Here is a 16,190-nt window from a genome sequence, read left to right as displayed (position 1 = left end):
GTGCACAAAAGTTTGGAGGATCCTCCAATGCGCCCTATAGTGTCAGGGATCGATTCCTTAACTGAGCCCCTCAGCAAATATGTGGATCACTTTATTCAGCCCCTGGTTACGAATTTGCCCTCGTATATCAAGGACACCACCCATATGATCTCAAAAATTGAAGGGAGAGAATTTAATAAGGATACCCAATGGTTGGTGTGCCTCGATATCGAAGCGCTATATACAAATATCCCGCAAGAAGATACTGTAAAAATGATGAGGGATATTTTAGGTAATGAGAATGGCGATTTAACCACGCATGACACTTTCATTATAGAATGTATAGAGATAATCCTAAAAAATAACATCTTTTTGTTTAAACAGGATTACCATTGTCAGATCAAGGGCACCAGTATGGGAGCCACATGTGCTCCCAGCCTGGCATGCCTGTATGTCGGTAATTTCGAGACAAAGCACATTTACAATGAGATGTGTCCTTTTTTTGAAAACGTGAAGTGCTGGTCACGTTTCATAGATGACATTTTTTTCATTTGGGAGGGGGAGGAAAACGAGCTAGACACCTTCCTAGACTGGATAAACTGTGGGGATCCAAACCTGAAGTTTACCTCCAACAAAAGCCAAGTGTCAGTAGATTTCTTGGATATCAAGATTCACGAAAAAGAAGGGGTCCTTAATGTGGACTTATTTGTTAAGCCAACTGACCGAAACACGCTTCTTCACCACAAAAGCTATCACCCGAGGTGCCAAAAAGATGGGATACCTTTTAGTCAATTCCTAAGAATAAGGAGGAATTGCAGTGACAGAGCGAGTTATGAAAAACATGCAGCCATCTTAAAAACAAAGCTCGCCCAAAGAGGATACCCAAATCGCTTAATAAAACAGGCATATAAGCGTGCTAAGTATTACAATCGTGACAGTTTATTCGAGGCATCGTCCAAACCTAAAAATTGTAATGATCAGATCGTTATGGTAAATGACTATAATGGCTTTAGTAATAAAGTAAAGAACCTGATAAACAAAAATTGGACCATACTAAATAAAGTAGGATTAACACCCATGAGTAAACCCATATACGCATACAGAAGAAATAAGACCATAAGAAATCACTTAGTACAAACCTTTAAAGAACCAAAAAGAGGAGGACAACGAGATGTTGTAAGTAACAACCCCATCAGGGGCAATTTACCGTGTGGTTCTTGCTCGCACTGCAAAAGTATTATCAAAACTGACAAATTAGAAGTGCAGGGCATTACCCATTGGATGAACGAACACGTAAATTGTCGCACTGCCAATGTAGTATACCTGGTGTTGTGCCCTTGTAACAAATGTTACATTGGTGAGACGGGGCGCGAAATGCGTCTACGACTCACGGAACATCGTTCTGCAGTTAGAAATAAAAAAAAGAATGCCCCCCTAGTTGATCATTGGACAGCGCAAAATCATAGTATAGATGACATCAAGTGGTTTATACTGGAAAAGATCAAGATATCAGTAAGAGGGGGCGATTTAAACAAAAAACGCAAACAGAGGGAACAATTCTACATGTCCAAATTCAAGTCATATTACCATGGATTAAATGGACGGGAGGAGTGGGATAGAATGATTCGGTAATGACCCCACAGGACAGTATACTGTCTACCCTGGTATACTTTTACTGAAGTTTGTATAAAATGAAATATATACTATGTATTCTTGCACTCTGTTTGTACTATTGCAAATTAAGTGTATACTTTTCACCCAGGTACATTTTTACTTAAGTCTGTATAAAGTGAAATATATACTATGTACTTCTGTACTCCTTTGATACCAGTGCAAATTAAATGTATTGCTGAGTGAATATGAAATGTCCATTGTTTTAACATCACTGTGGTATTTGCTAAATCACACAAAAATGCAAGAAGTGGTATCCATTTGAGAAACGAGGCAAGCACTGGCATTGAACGTGTGGCTTTAATGTTCTGTCTAGAAAATAATGCATGGACAAAACGGGTAATTTCGTTCTTTTTCAAAAAAAACAAAGGAAAAATATACTCAAGCTAGGGCTAGGTAGAGTAAACAAGATCAGAGATGAGGCCCCAGATTACCCAAAATATAGAATTCAGCATGTGGCACAGAGAGTTTCGGCGTCCACAGCGGTCTCGAACCCGAGATCTTGTAGTTCAAAATAATTTCCATGAACTACTAAAATGGCGCTAACAGATGGGCGCTGACAACTATACACGCAAATTTATTGGCAAAACAATACTGTGGCGAGTATGTGGCACAGACATAAAGTAAATGCAAGGACATGATGCCCTTGCAAAATCAAACTAATTAAATAATGAGGGTCAGATTCGGGAATACGGGGGACTCGAACTCGTGGCTCGGTAGTCAAATAGGGATAATAAAACTACAAAAATGGTGCCGAATTTTGCCGCGAAATTAAGCAATTGACTTCAATTAACGAGACAATTGCTAACTAATGAAGGATGCGCATGGGTATTTAAGGCGGACACAATGTAACCAGCTCAATCGAAAGCAGCCAAAGCAGGAAGCGGTCGCAAGCAATTTTCTCTGTGCCGGCAATGAGAAGGTAAGCGTTCGGGGAATGCAAAAGCTGACGGGGGCTGCGCGACTTGAGCAGGAGGACGGTAATAGTCCATGCCCTAATGAAAGAGTAGGCGAATGGTGGGGAACTTTTACCGCCAGTGAGAATAATGAACACAAATGGGGCTTGATGTTCTGAAAGAACAGGCGAAGGGTGAGGGACCTGTTCCCAGTAATAATAACGAAGGATAACGGGGCTTTATGTGAAAAGAGCGAGATATTGGGCGAAAAGTAAACAGTAGATGCCCACGTTAAGGCGGTAGAAACAAGTAAGAAATGTAATATATAGACATAATATCAACACGTCTCTGTTCCCATCTTAAGATGATCTATTAACCTTTTAGGTAAAGAACAGACCAAAGTAAGATTATCGCTCCAAACAAAAAGTCAAGGCGCACTCTGGACCAATGCCAAACCCGTCAACTAAACAAGGTATGTATGGCATACCAACTGCCCCAGAAGCATAGAAGATAGGGTTATTAGAACATGGTGAAAATAATGGAGATGATGATACTTAAACACACCACTATGTCACTCCAAATATAGGTTGGCAGATACCACCGGAGAGGGTGCAAGAAAGAAAGAGCCAGAGTGTCAGCATTGAGTAATAATTTGCTAGGTGGGTATCAGTAAAATTACTCTTACAAGCCAAACCTACCTAAACAAGAAGGCAAAAATGTTTTAATCAATCAATGTGTTGTCTACAGGCGCAGTAACATTATTAAATGTATGTGGCAAAGTAACACCACCAAACGCTTGTGGGCCAGACTGGAACACAGTACCAGCTTTGACAGATACCCATATTTTAAAGGGATATATAAAATCTCTATAAGTAAGTAAATTATGAAATATGGATGCACGAGCCAATATCATTATCTCCAGCATGGTGCATAATTCCCTGCTTTTCTTTTGTAGAAAGTCAATAAGAGAATAAGATTTTGGTGCTACCGATGAGAAGCGTAACGCCAAATAGGAATAAAGAAGTCCAGAAAGATTAATACAAGGACTGAAATCCCTAAAATTTCAAGTAAGGGGACCCAACACATTAAAAAGTAACCACTGGTAAATTAGTCCACAACTAGAATAAAAACTCTCCTTAGGAAAATATATTGATTATATTTATTTTTTCCTTTTTTAGAAAGAAGCTATCACGTTGGTTTTAAATATTTCGTCTGTCCTGAGGAAGGTGCCACAAATGTAATCTACGCACCGAAACGCGTCGACAAATAGGACTTATTAATTATTAATGAATTGTATTGTTTTGATTTACTTAATGTGAATATACAAATATTGTTTGAACCAGGTGTGACTCTGAACTAGAAACCGTAACTTGGAATTGTTAGATAGCAGCTATAAGTGTAACAGAGCACCCTTTTTAAATGATTTAAAGTGTGATCTAAAGTTTGTGAATATACATGTTCTTCTTTTAAAAAAAAGTTTTTATAAAAAAACATTTTAAATAAAAAAACTTTGAGAGTAACCAAAAATGATATTCTAGTGTGGCGTACTAATGTTGAAAAACTGCTTAAACCTATAAGTAATACCAAATGAGTCATATGTGTAGGCCTGTTGGTCACTTATAGAAAGACTAATACACAGAAAGGATTTCTTTTTTGTTAAAACTGTTGATACCCAGTCCTTTCTGGTCCCTGGGAAACTCTCTACCTTTTGAGATCGCAAATAAGGAATGACATCTCATTGATTCCTATGGGCCAAGAGGCCCATAGGAATGAATGGGGAGGAATTCTCAATTTGCGATTAGCAATTAGGTAATCGCAATTTGAGAATGCGATTTCAAGGGTGACGGGTGTCCAAAGGACACCCTGTTGCACCCCTTAAATTGACCTGGACACTGGTATTGCGCACACCCATGTCCCAAGGACTTGTGTGTGTGTAACATACAACTTTAAAAGATGCACTTTAGTGCATTGTTCACAGTTTTCGCTATTTAACATGAAGTTTGATTTCACGGTAAATAGCGACCCCTATCAGCGAAATCGCTAGCTATTTTACAGTCATGCATTGCATTTAAGGAATCTCAATTTGAGATTCCTTAAATGCATTTAAGGAATCTCAATCTGAGATTCCTTTAATGCAATCGCAAATAGCGATTTATGCATTTGGGATGATGCATCCCAAATGCATAAATACCGGTCGCAGAGGGGCAGATTCTGAGAATCTGCACCTTTGCGGACGGTATTTCGCTTGATGCATCTAGCTGCAAGTTTTTAGAGGGTGAGGACAGCTCAGCCGATGATGAAGCATGAATGAATGAATGACTATACATTTGTATAGCGCATGACTAACCGGAGGCATCCCAGCGCTTTAAAGACCCATTCATTCCGGTGATTTAGGAAAACAGAAAGGTTTTAAGCAGCTTCCTAAACCTAAGATGGTTCGCTTCCAAGCAAATGGTGTCGGGAAGCTTGTTCCAGAGCTTTGCTGCCTGTAGGGAAAAACGCCTGCCGCCCATCCTCTGTTGAACTGGCAACCAATGAAGTTGGCGCAGCGCTGGTTTGGCCGAGGTCCTTCGAGGGATGTCTAATAACATCCGGGCTGCACAATTTTGTACGGTCTGTAAGATCTTGACTGTCCCCTGTGGGGCCCCTAGGTAAACCACATTGGAGTAGTCAAGGCGTGATAGGATCAGGGCCTGTACTAAAATCTGCCTCCTCTCGAACGGGAGGAGCCTAAGGATTTTCCTGAGTAATCTAATCAAGGTGTAGCAGGTAGCTGCTATCTTCCGGGCTTGCACCAAGAAATTCAGAGCTGGATCCAACCAGACTCCCAAACTCTTAATCAGTTCTTTTGGAGGAGGAGGTTGGCCGAGGCTACCCGGCCACCATACCTCCACCGAGGAGGGAGCATTGTGTCCCAGCATCATGACCTCCGTTTTTGCTCCATTGAGTTTTAGGAAGGATTCATCCATCCACTCACAGACTCTGCTAAGACAAGAGGAGAGGTTGTCGTAGATTGCGTCCTGCCCTGAGAGGGTGATGACTAGCTGGGTTTCATCAGCGTAGGTAACCAGTTGCACCCCCCAAGGAAGCACCACCTCAGCCAAAGGCCTCATATAGATGTTAAATAAGGTGGGGCTGAGGGATGAGCCCTGGGGAACGCCACACTGGAGATACATCTGAGGGGAGGCCACATCATCCTCAAACACAGCAAAAGTCCTATTGGAGAGGAAGGAGTGCAGCCACCTTAATGCGGTCCCAGTGACTCCTATATTGCTCAATATTTGAATCAGGATGGAATGATTGACTGTATCAAAGGCCGCGCTGAGGTCTAAAAGCAGTATGGCTGCATAGCTTCCCATGTCCACAATCTTTCTGGTTTCCTCCACCACAGCAATGAGGGCGGTTTCAGTGCCCTGTTTGCACCTGAACCCAGTTTGTGTAGGATGTAGGGAGTTATTATTTTCATTGAAGGTGGCTAACAGGGAGTTCACATGTTTTTCGGCAAGCTTACTAATAGTAGGCAACAGGGAGATAGGGCGATAATTTGCCCAATATTCTGGGTTAAGGTTAGGTTTTTTTAACAGTGCCTTTACTCTCGCTTGTTTCCACGAGGATGGCACTAATCCGGCTGCCAGTGAGGAATTGATCACCTCCTGAATAACTGGGGCCACCGTATCTGAGACCATGTTAAGAATGGTGGGCGGCGCAGCGTCAGCCGGGGATCCTGATTTCAGGTTACCTAAGAAGGACTGAACCCTCGGGCAGTCGAGCGGCGTGAATTCCTCGAGCCTGATAACATCACAGGGCGGAGGAAAGAATGGCCCTGTTGTAATCTGCTGGAATGATGAATATATATTTGCCACTTTTGAGGCAAAGAAGTTTGCTAGTTCCGTACAGCGGGACTGGGCAAGAAGAGGATAGCTAGTAGAACAGAGGGGAGTGACTAGGGATTTAAACATTTTAAAAATGTCCCTAGGGGAGCTGGAGGCTGAGGTAATCTTATCCTGGAAATAGATGGACTGAGTGGTTTTAATTTCATGCGTATATCTACGCAGTGCCATTCAATAGCTATCTTTACTAGCTCCTGAATATTCTTTCCTCCATTTCCTCTCCTTCTGTCTACATATCAGTTTAAGGGCTTTGAGTTCAGGGGTGTACCAAGCTTTTTTATTCACCCCACTGCGATGGGAGAGTACAGTTTTTGGGTGTGTGAGGTCCAATGATGACTCCAGCCATTGATTGTAGCGTGCATTGGCTTCTAGGGGATCATTACTAATCTTGGGAATGGTTTCCTTAAGGTTCGAGGTCGATTTCTCTGTTGATAGTTTGGACCAAATTCGGCTCACTTTCTTATTATATTTGCAGGTCCTATCTGTTCCTGGGGGGTCAAAGCGAAGAACAGAAGAGAATGGTCAGACCAGGGGACTCTCATAGAATTAACAAAATTCAGTGTGTCCAGGTAGGTGTAGCAGTGGTCAAGCATGTGACCTGCTTTATGTGTGGGCCTTTAATAATTTGCTTAAGGTGGAGCACCTCCAATCCGGTCATCAGATTTTGACATTCCGGGGTATCTGGTTCATCTAAATGAATATTGAAGTCCAGTTTAGGAGTTGCTCCCTACTGTAACTTAGCTCAGGCCTTTCTTGCACTCTAGGTGCAGGGGGACTGGCCCCTGGGCCCGACCTGGCCCGGACGGGCCCAGGCGGGTTTACCTTAGGCGCTCCTTTGGCGCGTTGAAGGTGCGTCCACTGAGCGCGTCCACTGTGTGGAGTCATACCCGTCTATTTAAATACTGGCGCCGAGTGCCTTGCGCCTCAGCAACTAGACTGCACCCTATCCTGGGAAAACCTCCCCAAGATGGCCGCGCTCCTTCAGCTGTGCCTCCTAAGATTGAGGCCCGACTCAGCGCCTACTCGGCTGAGTCACGTGAGTGAAGATGAGTTTAAAAATGCCCCAATGCAAAAATAACAATTCAAAAACATTTTTAGAGGAGTTTTTTAAAAACAGTGCTCAGAAATACAGAATTCACATACAATGCGCGCAGTCTCCCGGCTTTCCGCCTCAGGAGAATGAACGGGTCTCGCGAATGCCTTGGAGTCCCTGTTTAAATACTGGCGCCGAGTGCCTTGCGCCTCAGCAACTAGACTGCCCCTATCCTGGGAAAACCTCCCCAAGATGGCCGCGCTCCTTCAGCTTCGCCTCCTAAGATCGAGGCCCGACTCAGCGCCTACTCGGCTAAGTCGCGTGAGTGAAGATGAGTTTAAAAATGCCCCAATGCAAAAATAACAATTCAAATACATTTTTAAAGGAGTTTTTTAAAAACAGTGTTCAGAAATACAGAATTCACATACAATGTAAATGTAAAAATGTAAATGTCATGGTACTTATAGAGCGCACTGTCACCAGACGGTCACCTTGCGGTGTCGCCTATGCGGTTTCCTGGCGCTGATTCTCATACCGCTGTGGAACCCCTCCTGGCTTTCCCTGTGAAGTGTCCACTCCTGGGCACCTCCAGGGTGAAGCCAGGCATCCTTAGCGCTGTTGGGGCCAGTGTGGAGGCTAAGCAAGCTATTGCCCAGAGTTGCAGCGTGGGGCCCATGATTAGAATAGGCGCCGAGGCGAGAATTAACAGGTCCGAGGAAATTGAGCCCGAGACCCCGCCGAGGCGGGAATCGAACCCTGGTCCCTGGCCAGAACTCTGCATCAGGGTCTGCCGCTCTAACCATTGAGCCACACTCCTCCACAATGCGCGCAGTCTCCCGGCTTTCCGCCTCAGGAGAATGAACGGGTCACACCGGGCGGTGTGTAAAGCCAGTCCTTAACTTTTTATGAGATTCCCCCACTGGCACCGCATTTCTCCCTATCTCTGTAGATACTTGCAGGAACACATTCTAAGGGCAGCCCACTTTTGCGGATTCATAATAGAGTGGAGTCTGGCTTGCCCCTTGGCCCCGTGCCTCTAGTTCCCACCCTTGGCAAGCGATGAGGTTAGTGTGTGTGGATCATTGTTACTATCATTACCTCTTCCATGTAGGGAACAACTTGAGAAACCATTTAGTCACAGTTCAATAATTCCGCATTATATTTCCTACATCATTTATGATCTTGTCTCTTATGCAATATTATTCCCTCCAGGAATGTCTCAACACCTCTGTATGGTTGGGCTTTATTATTTAGAATAGTGAACTTATGTTACCAAAAATGATATAAACGACAAATACCATTGTACAGTGTGTGTGCAAGGCCAAATAATCTGATTATTTTCATTCACAAAAAGAAAAATATGAATCAATGTGTGTCAAGGAATACTGCAATGTTGTACCAATATTTGTATAAACTGAAAGTCTGTTTCATGTTTTTGGGCATTTTTGGTAGCACTTACTTCAAGTAAATAACGTATATTTCAAATGTAATAACTATTATAAAGATTCAGTACTTAAGTAGTTTATCAATGTATTACACACAATATGTATATCTATGCAGTAGAAGAAACTAAACATATTTTGTAGTGGATTGACAAATGACTTCTACAGCATAAGTACATACATAGGTGTCAATACATTTCCAATCCACCTTAGTATAAAGCAAAAACATGTTCACATTTGATTCCTGAATACATAAAGATATTTCAAGTTTATTTTACATTGTGAAATTGTTTTAAAAACATGCTGGCTTTCACTTTAGGCAAGCATTGGTACAACATCACAGTAACTATTACATACACTGATTCATATATTAATTTTACATCAAAGATTCAAATGCAATTCACAATTTACAACAGATTACGCCTTGATTCATTTCTACATTTTCTCAAATAAGTCATGACTGGACCTGACGTTGAGTTTTCTACATGGGCTACTCCAACATATATGTTATGGAACATTCCATCTGCAAACGTCCCCTTAAGAATCCCATTTATCTCCATCATTGATGTATCATCTGGACATAACAAACGACATTGAAAAATGGATTTGGGTATGTGCTACTCTGTCACCAATGAGGTTGGACCAACCTCTTTAGAATCGGTGGCAATACACCTTCTTATCCCACAACTGAAATCAGGAGTAGGAGGAATAGACCTTCCAGTGATCAATGCCTATATCCATCCAAAAAGGAAAGCAAAGGCAGTGAAAGAATTATGCAATTGCATGGAGGAGTGTATTAGGGAAAGACCTACAACAGATCTTATGCTCACCGGGGACTTTAATTCAAATCTCATGGGGATCTCGTCAGATGACGAGATTTTAACTCAAAATTCAGCTTGGAATATACCATCACAAGGGAAGCCACAAGTTTCCAAACAAACCAAATTAGGTAAGCAGATATTAGAGGACCTCGAATTTTTCAACATCAGATCATTAAATGGAAGATTTGCTGGAGATAATCCTCCAGCCTCTACATTTCACTTAACAAGAATCAACGCTATATTGGATGACACTCTTATCTCACTGCCTTTATTTCAACATATGATTTCATTTCAGATAGGTGAGAAAGCTGATAGCGATAACTGTCCCCACAAAATTGTCCTTAAAATTAGCAAGCCTACATTTGAGTCATACTTGGTGCCCAAAGAATCAGTTTATACTATCATCTACAAAAGGATTAAGTATTCAGGAGCAACGGACGAAATCATACAGGAAAAGGCAAAGCAGCATTTCAATGCTATAACCGGATCTAATGAAGTTGGGAAATGGGAACACTTTACAACATCTTTGGCAGCTTACGCTAAAATATCCAAGCCTCAAGTCCAATCAGACCACAGTAACAAGATACACTTTACACAAGAGCATAAAGAGAAGCTCAGGTGTATAAAAAAAAACAATTTATCATACAATGATACAACTCCTGTATAATCCTCTGATTGTAGTGAAACATGATCTCTTATGGAGACGAAAGGCAACGCTGAAAAAAACAAAATGGGAAGCCAACAGATCAGCGGAGGACAATATGTGGGAAAAACTAGAGGCTGACACCAAACGGAACGATGGAGCAAGTTTTTGGAAAACTATAAACCACTTTATAAGACCTATGCATGACGGAGTTTCCTCTAATATTACTGGAGAAGTATGGGCAAGACACCTTAGGAATAATTTCAAATTAGGACATGGATTTCAAACTGGAGACACAAACTGGCAATGTAATAAGAAGCTCTGTTAAAAATAAAGTACAGTCATTCCAGTGGGGTGCCAGCAACCCAGAAGGTCAAACTTTAACCACAACTGACGGATTCTCATATACACGAAACATCATTAAGCGCCAAATTAAAAAAGGAAGAAGAGAGGGGGCGCCAGGCCCGAACGGAATTCCGCCCATCTTCTACAAACAAGATGAGAATCAATGGGCAGCAGCGCTTGAGCCTTTAACAGATTGCCCAGCTCCTGGAAGGGCTCAATTATCTCTCCAATTTTTATGTCTGGGGACAAGTCTCTGCCACAAAATTATCGATTAGTGGCCCTAATGGACAACGATGCCAAGTACTTTGCAGGTACACTTTTGGAGGAGCTGCAGGCCTGGGCTACAGAGAAATCCCTAATTCCGGTTAATCAGACTGGCTTTGCTAAATCAGTTGGGACCATAACTAATATCCTAACTATTGGTATGTTAATAGATAAGGCGGAATCAACCAAAATTCCCATTCATTTCTGTTTTATCAACTATAAAGCTGCCTTTGACCGCATAAATCGAAACATTTTATGGTCCAAAATGAATAGTTGGGGGATACCAAGGTCTCTGTTAGACTTGCTGATCAACCTTCACACGGAGACATGGGTCCAGATAAAATTGGGTGACGGATAATTTTTATCAAGACGCATACCAACCAAAAAAGGCCTCAAACAGGGTTGTGTTTTAGCCCCTCATTATTCAATCTGTTTCTAGGCAACCTTATCCCGATCCTAAATAGCTGTAACTCTCATGCCCCCAAGTTAGGAGGGCTATTATTACCGTGTCTTCTCTATGCGGACGACATAGTACTAATCAGCCATATAAAAGTAGGGCTACAACACCTTGTTAATGCTACACAGTGCTACTCTGAAGCAAACAAACTGACCATAAACCTGGAAAAAACACAGTCAATGACAATCAGCAAGAATAGGAAAAAATCGTCTACCTGGTTTTGGAACAATGCTCGTATTGAGGATACACCAGTATATAAATATTTAGGAGTAAAAATAGATAATACTGGTAAGTTTGCAGTACAGAAGACCAGCATCAGAGGCAAAAGCCTTGCCTTAGCAGTCTCTTTAAAAGCGCTAAACAGCAAACTTACTGGCCCATCTCTCCTACCACTGGTACAAGTAATACGAGCGAAACTACTGCCAACAATTACGTACGGGAGCGAAGTACAGAGAGGAAGAGATGCAAAGACTCTGGATAGGACAGTCATAGCTGCATACAGAATTATTTTTAACTTGCCCAAACAAACTTCACTGGCTCAAATCAGACTTGATTTTGGCGTCCAGAAGCAGCTCCTGGCAAGACAGGGGGTGGACATAACTACCTGGGACAAAGTGGGAAAATTTAAACAAGGAACTCTAAATGATTATTTATGGATGGAGTTAGAGCAACACTCAGCCTCACTAGTAGCCAAGTATCTCAAAAGCAGGTTGGCGAATATTGGCTTAAATCAGCTTTGGGATACCACCACTAACCATAGAACACTAAAAAAATTGGTTAGGAAAACAATCAAATATCTTTCGTGGGTTGAAGACAAGGCATCCCTCATGAAAAGGTCAGATGGTTGGATGACCCTAAACCCGTATCCCACACAAGCACCACAGAGCTACCTTGAATTGGGCTATTCCAAATCTGTTAAAATGAAGTTTCTAAAGTACAGGTTGGGCCTGCTACCCTGTATCCGGCATTTTCCACATTGGCTAAGGGATAAGTCGGGCTCCCTTTGTCGGTTATGTGGTACTGCGCCAGAGGATATGCTGCATTTGGTATGCTCCTGTGATAACCTGTTGGAAGAACGAAAACAACTGCTCAAATTCCTTTTTAATCAGTGTGGGATACGCAAATGAAGACAAGCAGTTCTTGCCTGCTTTGCACCCCTTGATCTACAGCTGAACTGTAGTTTTGTGAAGTTTATGAAGGTGTGGAAAGGAAAATGCCAAGACTTGACTCTTAATTGCCATTTAGATAGTAGTACACCAGAAAACTGCACTTTGATTTATGATATACTGGGATTACAAAACTGTATCTATATTCACTTAAGGTCACTAAAAAAGTATATATTTTTATGATTTTTTTTTTAAGTTTGTAAAACCTCGATTAACATTTACTGTTTTATCAATGCATGCAGATTTATTTTTAAAATGTATGTTTGTACTGAAATTGTTTTAATTAACTGTGCAAAAAAAATGGCTTACTTACTTACTGACTTACTTACTGTCACCAATGTGTAAGCATTCCTGTCTATGTTTTTCCACAAATTAAATGCCTATCACAATTATTTTCCAGAAACAGACTCGCTTACATCCACATTTGTGAAGAAGTAGGACATCATGCAAATCTGTCACTTTTAACATGAGTGAAATAGTATTTTAGAATCAAAAAACATTTGGTATATGTTTTAAATCAAGAATGTAGCAATGTATCTGATGTTACTAGTCATTGTGGCTCACATGATCACTCTTGTTTGCTTTATTTTATTAAAATTTTACAAAGCGCTTGAATGCCCAGAGCTTCTTGGCGCTGCTTTTGGCACAGATAGGTCATACATGTACAATGACTAGTTGTTAAAGAGCAAAGTTTTTAGTGACTTCCTGAACGAGAGGCGATTTGGACGGTCTCTGAGTTTGATGGGAAGGGAGTTCGCTGTTCCTTCTATGAAACTTGGTCCACCCCACTGAGCTCTGTAAGGAATTTGGCACTGGATGATCTTAAGTGTCTTGATGGAAGGTCCCAAATGAATCTCTTTTTCAAAAACTCTGGACAAATGTTGTGCAGTGCTTCAAAAGCTATACATAGAGATTTAAATTGGATCCTTTTGTGAGTTGGGAGCCAGTGTAATTTATTCAATTCTTAGAAGACCAATTTGTATTTTGGAATGCCTAAGAGCATTTTTACGGCCACATTCTAAAGAATCAGAAGTTTCATTATTGTTTTTTTTATATTAAGGAATAAGGCATTCCCACAGTCCAGTCTGGACAGGGCCAGTGCAGTGACTACTGTCTTCTGAAGGTCTGAGGGAATGAAAGAACATATCTTCCTGATCATTTTTTTAATTGAAAAACCCCGATGATGTAAGGCATTAATGTGGTCCTTAAACATTAAATGTATCCTCAAAAAGAACCCCTAAGTTCTTAGCTTTCTTCACAGGTATAGGGGGAGAGCCCATGTCGCTTGGCCACCAGTGGGGTGCAGGGTCGGACTGGGAACAGAAACCGGCCCTGGCACACTGCTCGGCGGGTGAGGGGGAGTGCAGCCGAGCAGTTTGCGAGGGGCGGTTTCGGCTGATTTAGTTACCGGGGGCCGATATTGCCGACCCCCTGTAAAAAAAACGGCCCACAGGGGCTCAAAATGTGGAAAAGTAAATTTTGCCATGTTCTCTGTCCCTACGTGTCCTCCATCTTATGTTATGTGTGCATGATTAATATGCATATGCATCCCCCATGATCGATTAAAGACACAATTACAGTTGTGTCCATCTCTAGTATGCCAGTTCCCAGTTCTCGTGAAAGCTACGAGTATTAGGCCTATGTAAAGTTACGTTGCCACATTTCTCAGTGTGCACGTTATTTCATTGAAAAGTCCCCGTTTCTAGGCCTCAAAAGGGCCCGGAACCAAGATTCAGCTCCTGTCTCCTGAGCCCTCGCTGAGGAGCGATACAGCCCCCACCTGTATCCTCGACCCTTCACTTACTTCCTGCCTCACAGTGCCCGGCTCAGCCTGGCTCTGCCTACGAGTCTGCCAAGAATATGTTATGATTCTAGTTATCAGTCCAGCCCTCCTTCTCTGCATTCCTAAGCTACTGAATCGCATCAATAGTTTCAGTCATCGTCTAGCCTTTACGTCTCCATGCAAGAGAAATACTGTATTTATGGTCATTTAATATTCTTCATCACGCACTACATGTAGAATAATGCATGCACCAGTCTTAGAGTCTGTTAGCCTTTACCCTGATAACTTTTAGTTTCTATCAACATGTCCTCTAAACATCAGATACTAGATATTGTTTAGGCACATGTTGCCCTGACTCTCCAGACTTCAGTCTCTGCTCCTAGCACAGAGTTCATAGCCCCCAGCTTCTCCTAGTAACACGTCATTGTCCGTTTGCGCGCACCATTAGGTTAGAGGTCCCGGCTCCTTAGGTAGCCCCCTCCATGTTTCCGCCCCATTTATGACATATTCTGTTACGTTTACATCACATGTCTATGTATACGCCTCTTGTTACACCTACTTTCACCCTTATCTTTCGCGACTGCTATTGACCACACCCACTGCTCCGCCTACTGTATTCATTGTAATGCAACTGTTTTAGTATATATGCTTGTGTACTGTTATTAAATGTTAGCGCGCTCATCCCAGATCCAGCCCCGGCAGCTGCCGGGCCCTGTCATCCTGTTCCCGTGCAGGTTGTCCTGTTCCTGTCCTTTATGCTGTATTAAACCTGCGAACTCCTACTACCTCGAATCTTGACTCTTATTTATTGAGCTATCTGTTATTGCTATGTCCAGTAAAACCTAGTTCCGGTATTATTTATTTATATACCACATAATGGCGCCCGAACAGGTACTTGCCCTTTCCCCACGCGCCGGTGAAGCCACGCCGGCCCCCTGACCCTCTGCAGCCGTGACGGAACCATACCGGTCACGTGCAGATATTTCTGCTTCAAGTATCCCTCAGGCCCACGGAGGAGACGGAGGTGGCGGTCCAGCATCCAGACGAGGCGGTGGAGGAACGCGGCGAGTCCCGACCAGAGCCCAAGCCGAGAGTCCAAGGTCCGAGGTATCCGGAGGCCCACCCGTAACTGAAGTCCGAAGTTCGTCCGTCCGGCGTCGAAGCAGTCCAGTCCAGTCCGAGGCCTTCCGTTCTTGCTGCCCGGTGAGTACCGTTGCTGGGGTAGTATCTAGACAGGGTCAATCTAATTGTCTCTGGTCCGTGGGGTTTGGTGGTACACAGATCCCAAAACGAAGTGTCCACTCCGGTGGATGCGGGTCCTGACGTGTCTCTTTATGAGACCGGTAAGTTTCGTACTGTTTCAGCAGTGCATCTAGTTTCTGTTCTAGTCAGTTCTGTTCTTGAGGAAATTCATGTATTCTGTTTTCCGTATTCCAGGTAGTATTCTGTTCGAACTGTTATTTTAAATGTTCTTCATGTATTTTAATGTCGTGGTATGAGAGTGGTGTAATTATCGTGTTTATTGTGTATTGTATTGTGTCCAGATTACAGTTCAGTCATGCCGTTATTTTCCAGACTACGTCAGTTAAGAACTAGAAAAGGTCTGTTAGAAGAAGCAGTTCCTGTCCCGCCTAGGGACAGTCCAGGTCATTTTATGTATCAGAAGCATGGCATAAGTGCCATATTATATCTAGATTTATGGGTAGAGTATACCAAACAGTTAGAAGAAAAGTATAGATGGCCCGTATCGGGTACATGGGATGCCGAGTGCATCATGCGAGTAGAAGAAGCATTATGGAA

This window comes from Lissotriton helveticus, chromosome 3_2, assembly GCF_964261635.1.
Source record: "Lissotriton helveticus chromosome 3_2, aLisHel1.1, whole genome shotgun sequence".
Taxonomy (NCBI): domain Eukaryota; kingdom Metazoa; phylum Chordata; class Amphibia; order Caudata; family Salamandridae; genus Lissotriton; species Lissotriton helveticus.
The sequence above is the reverse complement of the archived record's forward strand: the minus strand, read 5'-3'. Positions refer to the sequence as shown.